This window comes from Felis catus, chromosome F1 (genome assembly GCF_018350175.1).
Source record: "Felis catus isolate Fca126 chromosome F1, F.catus_Fca126_mat1.0, whole genome shotgun sequence".
NCBI lineage: Eukaryota > Metazoa > Chordata > Mammalia > Carnivora > Felidae > Felis > Felis catus.
The window spans coordinates 7,426,406-7,441,137 of NC_058384.1; the positions used below are offsets into that span (position 1 = coordinate 7,426,406).

At 43.8% G+C, this 14,732-nt stretch overlaps 1 protein-coding gene and 1 long non-coding RNA gene across 8 annotated transcripts in view; one reads left to right on the forward strand and one right to left on the reverse strand.

The window, feature by feature from the left end:
* Positions 1-14,732, forward strand: part of PLD5 (phospholipase D family member 5) — a 423,318-nt gene that overhangs the window by 264,873 nt on the left and 143,713 nt on the right. Inside the window, exons 1-2 of one of the 5 annotated variants that reach the window (XM_045049269.1) lie at positions 9,852-10,015; positions 12,908-12,991. The exons of the other annotated variants lie outside the window; for them this stretch is intronic. The gene's annotated coding sequence lies outside the window, so the exon portion shown is untranslated. Of the gene's footprint in view, positions 1-9,851; positions 10,016-12,907; positions 12,992-14,732 lie in introns of those variants that run through there. 5 annotated transcript variants of the gene reach the window in all.
* On the reverse strand, positions 1,418-14,350 carry LOC123382910. Of its 3 annotated transcripts, none has more exons than XR_006592056.1 (3): positions 13,789-14,350; positions 10,773-13,020; positions 1,418-1,430 (listed from the first exon to the last, which is right to left on the reverse strand). It is a non-coding gene; the product is annotated as an uncharacterized LOC123382910 (long non-coding RNA). The 3 variants fall into 3 exon arrangements; XR_006592058.1 differs by having other exon boundaries at positions 10,773-11,432; positions 12,892-14,350; XR_006592057.1 differs by having other exon boundaries at positions 10,773-11,432; positions 12,753-14,350.

Consider the following 14,732-nt stretch of genomic DNA (forward strand, 5'->3'; position numbering starts at 1 on the left):
AAGGTCTCTATATATTTTAGATATTAGCCCCTCACCGTATAGATGGTTTGGAAATATTTTCTGCCATTCTATAGGTGGCCTTTTCATTTTGTTGATTCTTACTTTGCTGTGCATAGGTTTTTAGTTTGAAGTAGGCCCATTTGATTATTTTTGCCTTTTGGTGTCATATCTAAAATATCATTGCCCAGACTGGTGTCAAGGAGATTTTCTTCCCTGTGTTTTCTTCTTGGAGTTTTATGGTTGCAGGTCTTACCTTTAAATCTTTAATCCATTTTGAGCTAATTTTTGTGAGTGATATAAGCTAAGATGGGGTTCAATTTCATTCTTTTGATAATACTTTATTTTTAAATTATATTTATTTTACCACATTATTAAAAACAGGAGGAGGGAATGCTGTGCTCATTCCGTCAAATTCTAAATGTGGTCCTTGCTGTTGCTTATTTGAATTCAAGAAAGCTATACTCATTTGCATTAATAATCCATATTATTATTCTCATGCTCATGGATTAGGCTGAATAAAACCTGCAGGGAATATATATTCCCCAAATCTGAGTATAGGGGTATGTGTAAATTGTATTTATTTTTTAATGTTTATTTATTTATTTTATTTTACTTTTTGAGAGAGAGAGACAGAACATGAGTGGGGGAGGAGCAGAGAGCGAGGGAGACACAGAATCTGAAGCAGGATCCAGGCTCTGAGCTGTCAGCACAGAGCCTGATGCGGGGCTTGAACCCACAAGCCATGAGATCACGACCTGAGCTGAAGTCATAGGCTTAACTGACTGAGCCACCCAGGCGCCCCAGGGTGTGTGTAAATTTTAAATTTAAATACAAGTCGCCCCATTTTCCAAGTTGGAAATTTTATCAGGTGACCTCTGAACTGCTTGTTCCAAATACATGTAGCACAACTTGGGAATTTTATGCTTATCAAGGCTTTTATACTTTGGTCTTAGTGATTTATAACTTTTCCCAAATCTAACTCCACAAGTAAGGTATGATTATATGTGTTAATTTAAGGTTGTATGGGTCGGGGTGCCTGGGTGACTCAGTCAGTTAAGTGGCCAACTCTTGATTTCAGCTCAGGTCATGATCTCGCGGTTTGGTTCATCAGTTCGAGCCCCGCATTGGGCTCTGTGCTCACTGCACGGAGCCTGCTTTGGATCCTCTGTCTCCCGATTTCTGGCCCCCTCCTGCTAATGCTCTCTCTCTCTCTCTCTCAAAAATAAATAAACATTTAAAAAGTATTAAAAAAAAAAGATTGTATGGGTTAAGCTAAGGTAACATTAACAAGTATATTTTGGTAATTTCCCCGGAGTAAACTTTATATTATTCTGGCTTTCATTCCCACCGCTTGAGAAGCTGCCATTATTAAAGATAAGGTCTTTTGTATTCCAAGTGAAGAACTGTCCCGTTGACTCTCACGACTCTCTCTGACTGTCCTGAGGTCCTTTGGCCAGGCGTCTGCTCTGGTGGTGGCCCAGACAAAAGTCAAGGTGCCCTTGCTGTCACCCAGGCATGCCTTCCGTCCAGCTCTGGTCTCTTTTCACACCTTCTCAAAGTGGGTGACACTTAGGCTCGTGCTTGAGTGCATGAAGGCTGGTGCCTTTGTTTGACTGTATTCATTGCAAGGATTCCTGTCTTCTCCCTTTCTTTACAGAATACCAAATATTTGGCACCCAGGCAGGAGCTTCTTCGGACGCATTATACTTTAACAATCATTAGCATAGTAAAAAGTACAGCATTCAGAAGCATAGACTCTGGTGTCGTATGGACTTGTACAAAAATTCCAGGCCTGTCATTTGCTGTTGGATGCAAGCTTGGGCAAGTTACTCTGACCCCCAGTGTCTTTTTCAGTAAAATGGGGGATAATAATATCTCCTTGAGGGTTATGGAAATTTGATTGGATAATGTATAAAAAACATCTGGTGCAGGTGCCTGACTCATAATCAGCTCTTAATAAACGACATCCACTATAGCCACTGTCTCTTAGCCAGGTGTGTTATTTTTGTGTGTCAGCTGTCAGCCGCTCTTAGTCCAGATTGAATTCATTTCTGCCCCTAGGGCACATTCCCAGCCCTGTGATTTTCAAGGAAAGGAAGGCCTAGTTCTAAACACGTTACAATTCATCTTTGGGAATGCATCTGGTTCATGCGCCTTTATAGTTTTGCGCTCACTCTCGCTGGCGTCGGTTTGTGAGAACTTTCCAGCTGGCAACACCACCGTGGCTCCATCTGTATTTTCCGTCACCATTCTAAGACCCACCCAGATTAGTTTGCAACTCAGTGTGTTTAAATTCTCAGAGGGGTTCATCTGGCACGTATACCATAATATGTCATCCGTTTGCTCCAAAATGGAGGCTCTTGGGCTAGAGGTTTTATTTTTGTTCCTTAATACATAAGAACTTTGCCAGGCATGGCCTTTTTTAAGGGAAATTAGATGCATATTCAGCCTTGTGACATTACAGAAGTAAGGAGAATTTTATCTGTTCAGTCTAGTGATGACCTTAGGCATTTCTGTCCTGGTGATACTAGAATTGGGGGAGGGTGTCCTTTAAGAGGTGAAGAGGAAGGCAGGAGTAAATATAAATAAAGGAATAAATAAAAATGCTCCTGAGAGCCTCATGACCATCATTTCTAGCACCTGGTTTCCTATCTGGGGTGTCTGTGAAACTGGGTGGAGCCTTCACACATCTTCTTCTCTGGTCTGCTACCCCCTGACTTTGAGCTGGAAGCAGTCACGTAGGGTGTGGTCGCCGCAAGCATTGGTGAGTGAGATCTCTCACTTCTGGCACGTGGTGTCTACTTTCAAGTTCAGTATCCTAATTAGACCTGCTTGTTCAATCAAGACCGTAAAAGCTAGTGTGAGCGAAGATGCAAAGCCATTTCCGTTGTTTCCAGCACATTGCTCAGCTCGAAACTACAAAATTTCCTATCGTCTCTGTGCCCTTATTCATTTCCATCATAGTTTATCTTGTCTTCCATCATATTTGTCATATTTTATCTTATCCCTTTTTTTAACCACTTTTTCTCATGCCTTGCTTAGTCTACTTTCTCTTCCATAAGTTTCCTTCAGGTCTCCCAGCCAGATCTTTCCCTCTTCCTAAGATCCCATCTCTCTGTGTAGATACATTCTGCCTTATATATGTAGTTGACTTTCTCCCAAGTCAATTGGGAGAAAAGGAAAAAGAACCCAGTACATCCACCCCAGATCCCCCTCTGCCTGCTTCCCTCCTTCTTCCTCCCCTTTTCTCCATGCTCCTTTATGTATTCTGTCTGTCTGTCTCTCATCGCTGCCCACCTGCGACCCTCTAGCCACAGCCTGGCTTCTGCCCCCTGCCCCACTGAAACTCCCTTGTCATTGAACTCACTGGAGACAGTTAGACCTTATACTGCATGACCTTTCTGCAGTTTTGAACAGCAGGCATCACTCTTTTCTTTTCCTTGGAACAGTGTGGTCCCCTGATTTTCATGGCCCCACTCACCCTACACTTTCCTCTTCTGTCCAGCGATTCCTTCCCAGTCTCCTCTGCTGATTTCAGTACTCTTTCTGTTCCTTACAGTTGGGCCTCCTCTATTCTCTTCCTTTTCCTCTCCCTTCCCACCTACCACACTCCTCCCATGCCGACTTCTGTCCAGCCTGTGGCTCCATCCATCACCGACATGCTGATGGTCCACACATGGTGGTTTCTGAGCCCCAGGCTTACAATGTTCAACATCACACTTAGTGTTTCTACTTGGATATTCTTGAAATACTTCAGAAGCAGCTCCTCCAAAATTAAAGGGCTGTAGCACCCCTACTCTGCCCTCAGTGTTCTTCTTCCTTCATGTTGGATCTTAGAAAATGGCATGACCATCCTTGCACTGGTTCCAAGAGAAACCCCAGGGTTATCCTTGACTCCTCCTTTTCCCTAACCTCTGAAACCAAACTGGGCTATGGATACACAATCTCAGAATCTCTGGAAACTCTTCTCTTTTCCTGGTCTGCCTCCTCTACTTGAGCTTACGCCTTATCCTTTTCCTCTTGAATGATGGCTGAAGACACGCTAGCAGTTCTCCCTGCCTCCAGTCTTATGGTCTTCTCTTCTCCATGCAGAATTGTTAAAAGAGATGCTGAACCATGTTAAAAATTTTATGATTTTATTGGAGCAAAACTTGTTTTGAATCAGACAGGGGGACCTAGAAGTGGTTAGCAGTGCTCTGCAGACAGGAGCCAAGACTTGTATGGAGAAGGTGCCAAAGCAAAAAAAGGAAATTATTTGATTGGCTGTAGCTTAAAGCCTACTTGGCTATTTGTGTTTCGCTGACCTTAGGTTTCAGTTTCTTAAACATGAGGCATTTGCAGGCTTGGGTTTGGGTTTGCTGGCATAGACTGCTAAGGCATTAAAGCCACCTCAGTCTAATGGCCTCTTGGGATAATTAATTTAACGGAATGATGCTCCTAAAAATGAGCAAATTCCCCCTGCCTTGCCTTGCCCTAACATTTGTTGGTGGCTGGCCATCACCTGTAGTAATGTGTCCCAACAGGGCTCTTAGGCCATTGATGGTGTATTAGATGACTTTCGGTCTTCCTGGATTTTTTTAAATGTATTCTTTTAATATACAGGATTAATGTCAGGATAATGTCAGGATAAGATAACTAGCACGTTGGACCCATTATTTTATGGTTGTTAAGTGCTTAAAGCATAGCTAGGTTAAAAAAATAATGACAATTACATTTTATTTGAATATAATTAAGTAAATAACAGCTTAGGTGAGAAGCAGTCTTGGTTAAGAAGACAATCTAGAATTTAAATGACAGCATAGAAAAGAGACTCCAAATGTTTCATCAGGGTTTCCCCAAAGGTGTATCCCATAGGCCTCCGGTCTGAGCCATGCCCATTCCCATTGTCTCTCAGGATATTCACCACACTGCCAGGCCCATTTCTACTTCTAGACTTCACTCCCACTGAGGGCAAGATGGAGACTGGATGCCTGGCACATGTAGGCCAGTGTTTGTTTGATAAACGCCCCAAGCTTTGGCTATGGGAAGCATCACGTAGTGCGTCTTTCAGATTTCCCAGATTTCCATTTAAGTCTTGAATTTCTTATTCTGGTTTTTTTTCTGTTGAAGAGACTAGGCATTGTGGTAAGTTGCTATATTTAAAATCAGAAGATTTAGAAGAGGCTGAACAATTTTGTCTGACATGATAAAGACCTGGAGAGGGGAGGGCATGACTTTCCCTGTATTAAGAAAACTGTATTAAAAAGGAATTTCTCTATGTTTAAAGCCAATGATGGTTCTCAACTGTTATGCTAATTAGTAGATGCTGGCACAAGCATTTTGAAAATATGAAATGCTATAGAAATGCTAATTTCCATGGAAATTTGCATAGTACCATTCTTCTGATAGAAAACAGTAAAATGGCATTTGAAGGGTTGATCTAATCCAAAATACTTCCGTGTGCATTTCTGTTCTTTTAATAAGCTCCTGTGGAAATCAGAGATAGGAACATTATTTTCAGTGTTCTTTTCCATACGGTCGTTTGCCCAGTTGGAGGGTGGGGTAGAGACTCATACCTGGAAGAGCATGTGTGGTTTTGCTGAGGAGTTTGAAGTTCTTCATCCACTCCATGATGCTAATTAACCCAAACAGGAAAAGGCATTATGTGATTTCCTTCTCAACAAAAAGCTGAGTATGACTATTTGCCTACCCTATCCATAGGGTTTTGTGGACTATTTTTCAGCTCTCCTTGGAAGAGGGTTTGAGGAGGTGCAGAGATACATAATCTTGTCCAATTATTAAGGAAACTACTATTATGGTTACCCTGAAAGAAAGGATAGATGCAAAGTAACTGTATAACAAAATGTAAAATAACTAATAAATGTAAAGTGCATAGAACACAAAAACAGAAAACTATTTTTAGTTTAATGACTGCCTTAATACTAGTTATAACATCTTGAGAAAACAAGACCAGAAGGGCTGGGTGTCATGGCGGGATTTGTGCCGTTGCATCGCCATAGCCTCGCCAGAGACAGGACTCACCTGGGATGTGATCTAGCTTCAGCCAACCCAGTATTCTCCAGGCCTGTCATCCTCAGCCCCAGCGGCTGCTCCGAGTTTAGGTTCACAAAGATGATGTGCAAATATGTATATGGTAGGCACAGTTCCTGAAATTAGAAACAGATGGGGTGATAAAACAATGGGATATCCACAAGAGGGAATGAATACCAGTTATTCTCCAAACTCATGTTGAGGGCAGAGAGCCACTGACCTGGGTGGAACGGTGAGAATAGAGTGCTAAGTGGAAAGCAGCAGTCTGCAAAACCAAAAGCTCCTGTATTATGTCGTTTTCATTCAAGGATAACCTAATGCTACATATGTGAAAAGATGTACTCTGACGCGTTAATACGGGTTACCCATGAGCAGCGAGATGACAGGTGATATGTGGTGTCCTTTCTATGAAAGCCTCGGCTAAAGGTTAAAGGCTCAGATTCTGGGGCTGGGAGTATGTCCCTGGCTCTACCACTTGGGTGACTTCTGTGAATTATTTAACCACCGGAAACCTGTCTCCTGACTTCCACAGTGGGTTAATGATAGTAACTACGGTAGACGGTTGCTTTGAACAGTAACGAGATAATCCATATACAGTCTTTTGCATAGTACCTGGCACACAACGGTATCGATAAACATTTTTCAAAACAAACCTCAGCCCATTTACGAAGGGAGATGCATTGTCAAGAAGGAGAGGGAGGAAGGAGGTAAGAAAAGGGGAGTTAGCTGACTCTGTAAATGCTGCCCTGAGATACAAGACGTCGGTGGGGCCTGCGGGGTGAGGGACTACAGAGCTGCACCCTCTGAGGGTTGAGGGCTGGACACACTGCTCAGCAAGAGGCTGTGCCCCCATCCCCACCCCCTAATCTCCCAGGGAAAGTCCCTCATTTATATCCTAAAGGGCTTCTCAGCTGAAAATTCCAACGCTTTATAAATATTGGATGAGAATGAGTTAAACTACCAGTGGGGGCTAAGTCTTCCTGCAGTTCTGAGGAGGAGGTGACAGAGACAGATTTAACTCATCTTGACAGGCTTGGTAATGGGTCTGCACTTCTTCCTGAAGCCAGGCTCCACTTTCCCCAAGGAACCCTCACCATGGAGCCCCACAGGGGTGCTGAGCAGGTATCTTCACTTGAGGCCCTTACAGTCAACAAAGGGGCTGAGGAAGGAATCTAATTATTCACAGAGCAAAGCTGATGAGAAGGCAGATGCCAACCTGGGAACATGGAGACTCTGTGCTGTGCTCCTGTAAGTGAATTTCCTGTAATCATGCCTGGATAAAGGTTGTTCAGGCTGCAGTTTGGGGACGGCATTACAGAAAGCTGCTGTAACACCTTTACTCTGGTTTTATTCAGTTTCCCCGAATGCAAATTATGCTTATCTTTCAAATTAACCTTCTCTAAAAAGCTTCTCTCTCTTTTTTTTTTTCTTTTCCTAATCCACACAAGTCCTGGAATAATCGGTCATAATAATAAACTTGTTCATAAGCTGCCTGGAGTTTCACGTGATTCGTTTAAGATTGTATAATAACTCAGTTACATCGGGGACTTAATATGGAGTTAATTAAGCTTCTGAGTTTCCATTTGAATTTCTGAGTTTGGTATTCATATTATTCTGATTTGGAAACTCAGCTAGAGCTTTCTCTTCTGATTGGTTCTCACTGAGATCACGCTTAGGATGGCTCAGAAGTTTATATGCATCCGACAGGTCATTGACCACCTACTGAGGCATAATAAGAAGTGGAGGTCCTGACCTCTGTAATCTCAGAACAACCATGAACTGTGCAGAATTTCCAATAGCTCATTCTCCTGAAAGAAGTGACACTCTTCTAAATCGTTATACTAATGGCAGGTGGAAATCACAACCTGGTCATCTTTCTCCCTCAGTGGTCTCTAAGCCTGTGATTCTGTAAAAGGCTGATGCCTTTTACTTTGCCTTGACTGCCCTCATTTACAGCCAACACTGGACTGAGTGACTCTGTTCTTACTAGCTCCAGCCCCCAGGGAGTGTTTCTTGTGCATCAATTCCTATCAATTTCTAATCTGTGTCCTGTATGCTCTAATTCAGCTTCATTAGACACTCCTTTGTTTTGTCTTCTTGTTGTCTCTGGGTGTCTTCCGTTCCTATGATTGTTGCATCCACACGACTCCTGAAACAGAATGCTACGGGCACCAGTGACAGTCACAACAAAGTTTATTACAATGAGAGGCAAGGCTGACCGATCGGGACCAACACTCTTGATAAGAGTGCGGCCCCGAACAGCCGGGGTACAGAGTTTTTATAACCGATCACATCGTTTTATCATCACCTGGGAACAGAACAAAGAAACAGGTTCCAGATGAGTTAGAAACAGTTGCCTAATGAGGTGTTTACTTTAGACTTTCTGCCTCTAAGTTGCAACCAGTGGATCTCCTTGACCCTGCCTCTGACGCTCTTTTCTTTGAACTTTTGTTTCCTTAATTGGTGAAGCCTAATTTACAAGGGTATGAGGCGTAGTTTACCAGAGCAAAGCAAGGCTGTTATCTCTTAACCTTCAGTGTCAACACAAAGCTGTTATTTTTCAAGCTAAGCATTAGCCCTACACTACAATTTAACCCTTACATGATCAGGGACCACGTCTTCCAGGATTACCTCTGCCACATCATGAGTACCTCTGCTAAAGCTTCTGTGCAGGGGTACGTCATCATCCTAAAGTGCAGGTTAGGGAGTGCAGACGCATTGTACCCCCTGATTTCCCATGCTACCCTAAAGAATAGGTGTTTTCTGCATCCCCAGACAGCCTAACCATGGCTGACACACTATAGCAAGTAATACGTGTATGTATTTCATCCCAAACGGAAAACATATTCATTCGGATTTCGTTGTGAGACTAGGAAAATGGTCTAGAAACAATCTGGTAGCTTTGAGGCACAGAGAAGAGCTGCTTCTGGGCCTCCTTAGTCCTACTACGACCGGGACATGGAAACACCCGCTGCCATTCCAAAAAGTCACGGTTTTAAGGAACTCATTAGTTTTACAGTCCAAGAAGTGCATGGGATGTGACTAAACATTTGGGTTAAAAAGCAAAAGCTCTATTGAACCTTGAACGGAATAATGTTAGGAAGGGCTAAATTACTCTTTCGTCGGTGATGCCTCAGAAGGATACCCCAAGAGCTCTGACATGTGCACCCAGGGTTTCCAGGGTGGCAGAGAGCCATCCATCTGTGAAGGGTCCACAGTGGACAGAAGCTGGCCCAGGAACACTTTCAAAGCCCATGTTCCCCTTCCATCCTTCCTAAAGTCCCCTGAGCCAGGAGACACTCAGTTGGCTGCATTGAATTACCTGCTGTGTATCCACAGCTACCCATGCTCAATAAGTGTTATGGACTTGAGTTTCCAGACAAGACTGGGTTTTAGCTCTCTTAAACTGAGAGTGAGCGCCTCTGGGAATAAACATCTCTTCCTGAATTATGCATTTCTTTGCCCTCTGATTCAGCTCTAAGGTCTTCCCAGTCTATTCCTCTTGTCTTCATGGTTGCAATTAAAATCTACCTCATTTTAATTGATCTTTAGAAGAAACTAAGAATGTCATTCATTTCTGAATTCCAGAAACAAGTTGTACACACTCCAGGCCCTTCTCTGACCAACTTGGTCCCGTACTCTCCTTGAACCTCCTTTTCCCACCTGAGGCCGCCTCCCTGCCCCACCCCTGCCCCATTGTTACAGTCTCAGAAGTCACCAGCAGGCACCTGGCCCACGTTCAGTGTATGCCAGTCCATCATGTGACACAGCAGCCTGGCTGTTTGGCAGCCTTGGATGCCTCTTTTTTCTCTTGTTCAGTGTTGCAGGGCTCTGGTTAGTTACTCCAATCAAATTGCCTGAGAAGCCATTTTTGTCACGTTTATGTTGATTTCTTTCCGGGCAGAGGAGTGTTGAATGAGCTTTTACGAAACTAAAGAGAGCAAATCCAGTAATGAAAACCTGCCTGTAATCCCCGAGACATGGGGTATGTATTCCACTGAAGAATTGCTGGAAAGCCTCCAGATTAGGGGCCATAATAAGACTTACTAAAGTCCTGTCACATATCAAAACATTAGCCATTAAAAAAAAAAAAAAAGATATTTTCAGCACATTGGCAGTATAATTGGAGTTAATGGTAATAGTTGCAACTGGCAGTAAGGTGTTTTATGTACTTGACTTTTATACGAGATCAATGTTAGTATTATTTCCATTTTACATATAAGGAAACTGAGGCATAGAAAGGAGAAATCATGTGCCTAAGGTCCCATTTTATTTTTTTAATTTTTATTTTTTTTTTACGTTTATTTATTTTTGAGACAGAGAGAGACAGAGCATGAACGGGGGAGGGGCAGAGAGAGAGAGAGGGAGACACAGAATCTGAAACAGGCTCCAGGCTCTGAGCTGTCAGCACAGAGCCCGACGCAGGGCTCGAACTCACGGACTGTGAGATCATGACCTGAGCCGAAGTCGGCCGCTTAACCGACTGAGCCACCCAGGCGCCCCTAAGGTCCCATTTTAATAAAAGATATGTGTTGTGCTAGTTCTTGGCAGAATGCCCCATGCATGTGATTTTAGTCAGTATTTTTGCATCTTTATAAATTATGCATTTAGCAGAGACCTTAGACAATGAGAAGAACGTCCATCCTCTTCAGTTTAACTCCTCTGCTTCTTAAATGAAATTGTTAGGAACCAAGCTCCTAGGCCCTATGAAATGAGAGTTGGCGCAAAGAACCACACGGCACTCCGACGTCGGCAGAGAGTCTTTACTGGTGCACCAGGGCTCCCCAGTGTTAGAAAGCGGGAGAGCCCCGATAAACGGGGTCACAGGTCTTTTATGCTATTTTGAGTCTTATTTGCATACAGGCTGGTGGTAGGCTCTCTGCTCGGTGATGGTTAGGGTTGTGGGTAGTTTCGTCCCAGGGAAGCTTGGGAAATGAAGTTTCTTTTGGCTGATGCAACTTGGAGCCCGGGTTGCGAAGCGGCTAGGGACCTTCCCTCGGGTTGGGCGCGTAAGCAAGATTACTATGGTTGGGCGCGTAAGCAAGATTACAAAATGAAATGAAAAAATTCTGAAATCATTGTAGTATTACTGTGCATAAAACATAGCTATTGTATAGTATCTGTTTTGAAATTTGGCAAAGCGTGATTGGTTGCTCTCAGCAAGAGCACTGGAGAATAAGGGCCGGCACTCTTCCTGGTCCTATGCGCAGGTGTTACATTGTGATGAAATAAGACTCTGGTTTTGGTTATACCTCCAGGACCGTGAGCAAGTTGCCTTGTCAGTCATTCATCTATCCGTTCATTCTGTTAACAGATGTTTATTGTACCCTTCCAATGCACTAGTGTTGAAGCACTGATAGAAATGACTTCATCTGATTTGGATCGTTAAAAACTCCTCCTGGCTATTGTTGGGAAAAGAGATTGGAGAATTGAGTCAGGGAAACCAGTTGGTAGGGCTGTTGGGTTACCCCCAGCTAGGAGATAAAGGTGGCCTGGCCTGGGGAAGGTAGACAGAAATGAGCATATTCAGAAATGTATTTTGGAGATAGGACTGGCAGACCTTGATTATGTATTGCCTGTGGGAATGGGTTGGGGGAAAGAGAGAAAGCAAGGATGACCCCCAGGGTTTTAGTCTGAGCAACTGAATGGAGGGTGTTTCATTTACTGAGATGGAAAGGATAATGGGGAAACAGGCTTGGCATTTGGGGAAGATGAAGAGCTCTGTTGTGGGCACAGTAAACTCTGTTTTGTGCTTATTAAATATGCCAGCAGAGAGATTAATTTAGGTCTGACCTCTCCTAGGAGTCTAAAACTCTGAGAAGAGTCAAGCCTGCAGATAGGATTTGGGGGATCATCAGCTTAGAGTTGGCATTTACAGCCATGGAGCTGGATACAGTCCTCACGGGAGTGAGTGCAGCTATAGAAGGGGGCCCAGGACCAAGTTCAAGGGCTTTTCAACATTTAGAGGCTTTGTAGAAATAGAGAAACTAGTGAGGGAGACTGAGAAGGAGGAACACCAGAGGTAGGAAAAAGGAGGAGAGAAAGGTTTTGTCTGAGCTTGCTGAGGAAGACAGATCGAGCCACTGGCTTTGGGAGCAGAGTTCTTTGGTGAACTTAATAAGAGCACCATCAGCCAGATCCAAGTGGATTGAAAAATGAGTGGTTAGGGGCGCCTGGGTGGCTCAGTCGGTTAGGCGTCCGACCGGCTCAGGTCATGATCTCACGGTTTGTGAGTTCGAGCCCCTCTGTGCTGACAGCTCAGAGCCTAGAGCCTGCTTCGGAGTCTGTGTCTCTTCTCTTTGCCCCTCCCCAACTTGTGCTCTGTCTCTCTATACTCTCAAAAAATAAATAAATGTAAAAAAAAAATTTTTTTTAATGAGTGGTTGGGTTGAAGAGGTAGAGATGAGTATTTATAACTCATTCCAAACATTCGGCTTTGAAGAGAAACAAAGAAATGGAGCGGTAGCCATAGCGGGAGACAGAAACCAAACTTATTAGAGAAACAAAGAGTTGTCTGGTAACAGAGTGTTCATAAGAGGCTTGTGATCATAATTTTAAATTCAAAGGGATCACCGTGACTGTGAGATTTTCTCCAGCAACCTTTAGCTGGAAGGTTAGGGAAGCATGGGGTTGAATTCCACTGGGTTGAGATTTTATCAGCAAAATGGTACAGAGAGAGAGACATGACCATGAGACATAAACTTGATAAAGCGGGAACTCACCACAAGAGGTTTGAGATGGACATGCAGACAGGGTAAGGTCAGGGATTTAGACATCTCAATGAGGTCAAAGTAGAGGCGTGACACAAGCGAGCCGGAAGGAGAGGAAGTAGAGTTCAGAAACTGAGAGTCTTAAAATCACCGTTTCCTATGTGCAGTTACTGGAGATGAAGTTTTGGAGTGATGGGAGTCCAGAGCTGACGGCCAAGAAAGAATTCTCGAGACGTCTTCGGTGCAAAAAGGTGATTTTATTAAAGCACGGGTGCAGGACCTGTGGGCAGAAAGAGCTGCAGTAGGGTTGTGAAGAGTGACTGGTTATAGACTATGGAGTTGAGGGAGATAAAGTCAAGACGGAGTTTCTTAAAAGGATTTCCATATGCTAAGGAACACTCACAGATGACTGGAGGCCTAGCTATGATCAAGCTAAGGTTGTTTTTCCCTCTAGCAAAGTATTATCAATAAGACAGTAAAGAGTTCCTGGAGATTAGGCTATTGATAAGGTTGCCTTTTTTTCTGGTAATTTACTAAGATATTTGTAAACTGATGGAGACTCTATCAGTTTAACCATTTTTCTGTCTTTGCCTTTGTTCTTGGGCAACCAGGAGTGCCTGAGGAGTCTCACACATATCCAAACTGGGCAGGGTAGGGGGGAGGTTGCTCAGCTTGCATTATGCTCCCTCATCACTGGTAATAAGATCTAGACTGTGATGGGGGTGGGTTACTAAAAAGAAAAGGAGGGAAGGATCAGTGGGGGTATTGGGCAGAGCACCTGAGGGGCTAGTGTGTGGAGTGGATTCTCCTTGTCCTTGTGGTTGTGGCAATCAGTGGCAGTCATGCAGGAAAGTGGTGAGGAATAGAGAAGGCAGTTGACTATAGTCTTTAATGAATGATCAAGAACCAGGAGGTTGACAAAGGATAACAGCAGGCACTAGTGATGGGGGACATAGCCAAATGTCATGGATTTCACTGTAGCTTGGGATTTTGAGAGATGAAGGAAAAGTAGTTTGGAAGTGCAAATGGAAGCAAGGAGAACACTCACCTCACTTTGTAGCCCTGAGGTCCTAGGAGTGTAAGAGATAAGTCTGAAAATGGGTTAATGGCATCAGAATCACTGAGAACTTTGATGGAATGGCTTGTTTCAGACTGATCCTCCAGCAAAAGACTATAAAAGCAGGATAAAATACAGTCACACAAAAGAAGACCATTCAAATCTATCAGAGAGCAATTAAAACCTCCAGTCGTTGTGGGGCGTAGATCTGACCTATGGAAGACTTGTTAGGATGGGCCCCTGTATTCACTGCCAACTTTCTTTGGAGGCATTTCTCACTTACATCTCAGGGACTAGAGATGAAGCAGAAAGCAAAAGCCTCAACTTTGCTAGCATATCACTGGGCTGAGGAGACAAAAACTGGAATTTTGCATAAAGCCCATTATGCAATCAGAAATTCCCAGGTGTCGCGACCGGCGCAACAAACACCGAGGTCAGGGTCCTGAGGGTAGGGGAATGCAAGAAAGAAAAAAAGAGAGAAGAGAAAGTTTGGGAACAGGAGGGTCCCCTGGGCTGATGGCCCAAGTGACGGCTTTATTGTTGCTGTACACAATCTTTTATAATATAAGACTCTTATGGATCAGGTCGTTCTAAGAATAAACAGGTTTCACATGATCGCTGCCAGCCAAAACATTTAGTTCTGTGTACCTTGTGAACTTTCTGAACAGGTCACAAGACCTTGTTGACAAGATTGCTAGCAAAACACAGTTCCCATGTTTGTGTCTATCTGACTCGGGGTAGAAAAAGGGGGGTAGCATTACTGCCAACACCTGCAGACCACAGGCTTCAGGAATTAGCTTTCTCAGCCTTGGCAAGGCTTTTGTATGCCCTTAAAAGTGGGGGAATGGGAGGGGGAACCACTGGGTTGGCTTGAGTCAACAGGGAACGTTGCTCGACCCGGTCTCAGCCTGGCGCCGGGGCCCGGCCTCCCACAT